The 7026-nt window shown below is 41.3% G+C and overlaps 3 pseudogenes; 2 read left to right on the top strand and 1 right to left on the bottom strand.

The window, feature by feature from the left end:
- Positions 1-2017: 2017 nt before the first annotated feature.
- LOC135051860 (5S ribosomal RNA) lies at positions 2018-2137 on the bottom strand (annotated as a pseudogene).
- A 1419-nt stretch (positions 2138-3556) lies between these two features.
- LOC135052031 (5S ribosomal RNA) lies at positions 3557-3676 on the top strand (annotated as a pseudogene).
- A 288-nt stretch (positions 3677-3964) lies between these two features.
- On the top strand, positions 3965-4084 carry LOC135052051 (5S ribosomal RNA; annotated as a pseudogene).
- Positions 4085-7026: the final 2942 nt, after the last annotated feature.

Here is a 7026-nt window from a genome sequence, read left to right as displayed (position 1 = left end):
CCAGTGTGATGATGCTCGGAGTACCACTGGTGTGGCTTCTGCAGGGGTTCAAACGTGGCTGAGTGGCACAGATATTGTACCAGAGGCAGTTGTATGTCTCTGGTGTGATGTAGCAAGCAGGCATGTGGTTCAGGTGTTGTACATATAGAGTGTATCTCAGTCCTAGGTCTGTCCTCTCCTCTACAGTTTTATGGCTATTGGTCCTCTACTCACTATTAGTAGAACAGCCCTTATGTAATATATAAACCAGAAACATAGATGGTAGCAAATATATGATAGCAAATATATGTGACTTAGAAGGTACCGAGATGGCAATGAGGTTTCAAACCATAGAAGAGATATATACTCATTCTCTGTTATTAGTAGAGATGTGCACCGGACATTTTTCAGGTTTTCTGTTTTGGTTTTGGATTCGGTTCCGCGGTCGTGTTTTGGATTCAGACGCATTTTGGCAAAACCTCCCTTAAGAATTTTTGTCGGATTCGGGTGTGTTTTGGATTCGGGTGTTTTTTAAAAAAAAAACCCTCAAAAACACAAAAACAGCTTAAATAATAGAATTTGGGGGTAATTTTGATCCTATAGTATTATTAACCTCAATAACCATAATTTCCACTCATTTCCAGTCTATTCTGAACACCTCACACCTCACAATATTATTTTTAATCCTAAAATTTGCACCGAGGTCGCTGGATGACTAAGCTAAGTGACCCAAGTGTGCGGCACAAACACCTGGCCCATCTAGGAGTGGCACTGCAGTGTCAGACAGGATGGCACTTAAAAAAATAGTCCCCAAACAGCACATGATGCAAATAATAAATAAAAAAGAGGTGCAAGACGGAATTGTCCTTGGGCCCTCCCACCCACCCTTATGTTGTGTAAACTGGACATGCACACTTTAACAAACCCATCATTTCAGCGACAGGGTCTGCCACATGACTGTGGCTGAAATGATTGGTTGGTTTGGGCCCCCACCAAAAAAGAAGCAATCAATCTCTCCTTGCACAAAATGGCCCTACACAGGCAAGATGTCCACCTCCTCCTCATCCTCCGATTCCTCACCCCTTTCACTGTGTACATCCCCCTCCTCACAGATTATTAATTCGTCCCCACTGGAATCCACCATCACAAGTCCCTGTGTACTTTCTGGAGCCAATTGCTGGTAAATGTCTCCACGGAGGAATGTATTATAATTTATTTTGATGAACATCATCTTCTCCACATTTTTTGGAAGTAACCTCATACGCCGATCGCTGACAAGGTGACCGGCTGCACTAAACACTCTTTCGGAGTAAACACTGGAGGGGGGGGCAACTTAGGTAAAATAAAGCTAGTTTGTGCAAGGGCCTCCAAATTGCCTCTTTTTCCTGCCAGAATACGTACGGACTGTCTGACATGCCTACTTGGATGCTGTCACTCATGAGAGAAAAGGGTGTTGGGGACCGCACAAGTACCGTAATTAAACAGATAATGACCTCTGAAAAACTGAATTATTCCTGAATTACTTCACAGTGCAGCAAACATAATGTAATTGGAAAAATAATGGTCCCTGTACATCTTCTTGTTGCTTTCAGTGGTGCTCCCTTGAGTCAAAATGTATTTAGCAGTAAAAAAAAACCAAACAGAAGGATGTTTGGAAAGTAGACTCTTTTTTGGGAGCACTCTAATTCAGAGGTTTAAGATTATAGCATCACTGGTAAAATCGATTTAATTAAATAATATTTTCAAGTTGAATTTAAGGAGTACAAATATAAAGTGAAATTGCCTCGCGAACATATGAGTGTAAATATTCAACATAAGTGATCAAAATGTCACAATTTACTAACTGCCGGAAATTAATGGCTGTGGTACAAAGAATGTAATGTCATTGCATGATATTTCTCGTATAAAGTATGACCATCATTTATTCTGCATCTGTCCATTATGGATCATTTTTGTCGCAGAGAATTAAATCATTGGTCATGTAAAGAAGTTATACCTTGTGGCATTAGTCTAGGTGACAATCTATTCGGGAGTCAATTTTTTGCAGTACCAGGGTGTTCAAAGGTGGTCTCCCATCCTATTACTGACCCGGCCTTTCACTGCTTAGCTTCCAAGGTCAGAAGAGATTGGGCATCTCCAGTGAGGTATGACCGCAAATATTGAACTCACTTCTTTGGTCACCTCTGTGTTAGTAATAACATTACTGTATATCCACATTGGTAAATTACTTTAGAGATATGAGGCACAAGGCACAAATGCCATACACCCTATGAGAAATGAATGCAAATGTCCTGACTTGGTCACTGAGTGATATGTCAGGCTCACAACAAGAGTAGAAAAATAAGAAAAAATGGCTATGCCCTGTGATCAAGCTGTTTTTAATGCGAAACGTACGTCAGGAAAACCCAATCACGTGATTTACACACGTGATCAAACTAGCTGGAAACCTTAGGAGGCATCGGCCGCATCAGCCACGCTACGCTTCACTAACGGCGGGCATTACGATTCCACGACTCCACGCTGCTGCAACTCTCGGAGCTCCGGCACGATGAGGAACGGGACTTCTCAACAGGCATAATTTTGGAAGTGGTATCGTATACACACCCCGCATTACCCCTTTAACTTATCAACTTGCCCACAATCAATTTTGGGCTGCCTGCGATTGTCAGATATTAAAATGAGGTATTATCCTTCATTCTGACACAGACTCAAGTGCACGCACAACAGAATTGTACCCAGTTAATACAATTGCTATAAAAATAACATTAGCCACTGTGTGATGTCCTCGCAACATTGTATGTATTTAGGAGGATTAACTGCAACATACCAACAGTAACTGTTGCCTTTCAAAGAAGTTCAGGAGTAATCCTTGAATTATTTCTCTCACAGTGGAAGGTCATATCTTGATTGAGCCTAAACAATTAAGAGGAACACAGTGCTGGATCAAACCCACAATGCTATCACTACAAAAAACATATAGAAGATAGCATCAAGCACAAATCTTCCTTTCTATCATGTTTATTTGTATACCAGTACATTGTCAGTGAATATATATCTGGGTGCAGACAATATATCTCGGTGCTTTTTACCACAGTACCCAGGTGTAAATTTAGGAGTAATTATATTCATCACAATATTGCGTTTTTTCTGATGCGGCCATATTTAATGTCTCCTAATTTCCTCTCATGAGTAGAAAATATGTCCTAATTGTGGATACGGCGTGGGCATGAAAAAGTCTCCTGCCCATTAATTGCTACTCATTTACGTACCTGTAATGCTACACCTGACATGCCAACGTGTGACTAGATCAGGTGTTTGTCTTTATTTATTATTCGTTCACATGCTGTCAGGCATTGGTGCCATACATGTGCATATGGACATACTGTGACTAGATTATACAAAGATTATCCACGTATCTGTATTGTTGTGCCTGACATGTCAATCTGTGACGAGATCAGGTGATTGTCTTTACTATATTCTTTTCAGATGTTGTCAAGCGCTGGTATCATGTATGTACATACGGACACACTGTGATCATATTATAAAGACTAGGGTGACGAAAAAAGGAGAGCACAATAATTGCGGTCATACCTCACTGGAGATGCCCAATCTCTTCTGACCTTGGAAGCTAAGCAGTGAAAGGCCGGGTCAGTAACAGGATGGGAGACCACCTATGAACACCCTGGTACTGCAATAAATTGGCTCTCAGATCAATTGTCACCTATACTCTAATTACAAGGTACTATTAAATGAGAATGCTGTGTGGTCTAGATTGATTTCTCCGCACAGTGATTTTTTCTAATTTTTCTACTCTTGTTGTGAGCCTGACATATCACTCAGTGACCAAGTCAGGACATTTGCATTCATTTCTCATAGGGTGTATGGCATTTGTGCCTTGTGCCTCATATCTCTAAAGTAATTTACCAATGTGGATATACAGTAATGTTATTACTAACACAGAGGTGACCAAAGAAGTGAGTTCAATATTTGCGGTCATACCTCACTGGAGATGCCCAATCTCTTCTGACCTTGGAAGCTAAGCAGTGAAAGGCCGGGTCAGTAACAGGATGGGAGACCACCTTTGAACACCCTGGTACTGCAAAAAATTGACTCCCGAATAGATTGTCACCTAGACTAATGCCACAAGGTATAACTTCTTTACATGACCAATGATTTAATTCTCTGCGACAAAAATGATCCATAATGGACAGATGCAGAATAAATGATGGTCATACTTTATACGAGAAATATCATGCAATGACATTACATTCTTTGTACCACAGCCATTAATTTCCGGCAGTTAGTAAATTGTGACATTTTGATCACTTATGTTGAATATTTACGCTCATATGTTCGCGAGGCAATTTCACTTTATATTTGTACTCCTTAAATTCAACTTGAAAATATTATTTAATTAAATCGATTTTACCAGTGATGCTATAATCTTAAACCTCTGAATTAGAGTGCTCCCAAAAAAGAGTCTACTTTCCAAACATCCTTCTGTTTGGTTATTTTTATGCTGTCACTCATATAATCCTCCACTATTCTTTCAATGGTGACAGAATCATATGCAGTGACAGTAGACGACATGTCAGTAATCGTAGGCAGGTCCTTCAGTCTGGACCAGATGTCAGCACTTGCACCTGACTGCCCTGCATCACCACCAGAGGGTGGTTTTGGAAGTTTGATCCTTTTTCTGGCAGCTCCAGTGGCGGGAGAAAATTAAGGAGGAGCTGTTGGCGGGTCACGTTCCGCTTGACTTGACAAGTGTCTCACCAGCAGGTCTTTGAACATCTGCAGACTTGTGTCTACCGGAAAGAGAGAAACAATGTAGGCTTTAAACCTAGGATCGAGCACGGTGGCCAAAATGTAGTGCTCTGATTTCAACAGATTGACCACCCTTGAATCCTGGTTAAGCGAATGAAGGGCTCCATCCACAAATCCCACATGCCTAGCGGAATCGCTCCATTTTAGCTACTCCTTCAATCTCTCCAGCTTCTTCTGCAAAAGCCTGATGAGGGGAATGACCTGACTCAGGCTGGCAGTGTCTGAACTGACTTCACGTGTGGCAAGTTCAAAGGGTTGGAGAACCTTGCACAACGTGCCTCTTATGGAAAGCGGTGATACAAAGCGTAGCCTGCCTAGGAACGAGTTGGCATTTGCGAGCTGCTGCTACTGTTGCCGCTGCTGCTGTTGTTGCTGCGGGAGGCAATACTTCTACACAGTGGGCTGTCACGGTCATATAGTCCTTAGTCTGCCCTGCTCCACTTGTCCACATGTCCGTGGTTAAGTGGACATTGGGTACAACTGCATTTTTTAGGACACTGGTGACTCTTTTTCTGACGTCTGTGTACATTCTCAGTATCACCTGCCTAGGGAACTGGAACCTAGATGGTATTTGGTACCGGGGACACGCTACCTCAAGAAATTCTCTAAGTCCCTGTGAACTAACGGCGGATGCCAGATGCACGTCAAACACCAACATAGTTGTCAAGGCCTGAGTTATCCGCTTTGCAACAGGATGACTGCTGTGATATTTCATCTTCCTCGCAAAGGACTGTTGGACAGTCAATTGCTTACTGGAAGTAGTGAAAATGAAAAAGTGAGCGCTATTATTTCTGTGGCACCTGTAAATAAAAATGGTTAGTGTGATGTTTACAGCTCTTTTTAGAGCTCTTTTTGTGGTAACCAGAACAGTCCAAGATGAAGTCTTACTGTCCCTACCTCACCGATGGCCACGGGATTCCTCAGCCAGCAAGGCTGTCCGTGGCGTGTGTTGTTATAGATGCGTCTCCTTTCCGCCGCGGATCTCATGCAGGGAATCCGGGCAGATGACGTCATTCGTCGGCGGCGGTTCTGTTAGACGGCAGTCTGTAGTCCTCTGTGTCACCACTGTCCACCAACGTGTTTCATGCTGTAGCTAGCACTTTTTCATGATGGAAAACTAATAAGAAATTGGTATATTTATATAAAAAACTTTATTGTCCAAATCGTTAAAAAACTGAACTTCCGGTCCAGAAGTGGCGTCAAAATAGCGGGAACCTCATGGTTCCTGATTAAGTTCTTTTAGTGAAAGATTTAAGATTCATCAAGTAACCATAAAAAGTAAAATCTAGTTTTTTATATAAATATACCAATTTCTTATTAGTTTTCCATCTTGAAAAAGTGCTAGCTACAGCATGAAACGCGTTGGTGGACAGTGGTGACACAGAGGACTACAGACTTCCGTCTAACAGAACCGCCGCCGACGAGTGGCGTCATCTGCCCAGACTCCCTGCATGAAATCTCCCCCGCTGGACGCGGCGGAAAGGAGACGCATCTATAACAACACACACCACGGACAGCTTTGCTGGCTGAGGAATCCCGTGGCCATCGGTGAGGTAGGGACAGTTAGACTTCATCTTGGACTGTTCTGGTTACCACAAAAAGAGCTCTAAAAAGAGCTGTAAACATCACACTAACCATTTTTATTTACAGGTGCCACAGAAATAATAGCGCTCACTTTTTCATTTTCAATATCCGTCTTTAATGAGCTGCTACACTTAACTAGCGCAACTAACATTTTTTCCATAATCAGTTTTATTATTGTTATTTGCTGCTGGAACAACTATGACACAATACACATCCGTTCATGTTTTTCACACTAATAAAAGAACTAATTTGGACACTGTTTTTTCCAAAACGTCCACAATAATTGAAACCCCGGTGGAAGAAGAACGTTTTTGTAGCCAATTCATGAAATTAGAGAAATTATATACACAAGAAATCAAGCAATAGTGGGAAGTTACTACATTAAAGAAATATGTTGAAAATGGAATGATACCAAGGGGACTAAGAATAAATAAAACAGCTACTTTTCTTCCCACACAAATCAACTTTTATGAAAAATGGAATAATATTCTGGATAAATGTTCTACAGACCTCATTAAGCTAATAATTGAGGATAGACAAGTTACAATGAATCAAATTAATGAAAATATTCAGACATATGAAAAAAGGTTTGAACTCTTATCAAAAATGGAGGATTTCAAGAAATTGATGAAGATG

Source organism: Pseudophryne corroboree, chromosome 2, assembly GCF_028390025.1.
Source record: "Pseudophryne corroboree isolate aPseCor3 chromosome 2, aPseCor3.hap2, whole genome shotgun sequence".
NCBI classification, from domain to species: Eukaryota; Metazoa; Chordata; class Amphibia; order Anura; family Myobatrachidae; genus Pseudophryne; species Pseudophryne corroboree.
The sequence above is the reverse complement of the archived record's forward strand: the minus strand, read 5'-3'. Positions and strand labels throughout refer to the sequence as shown.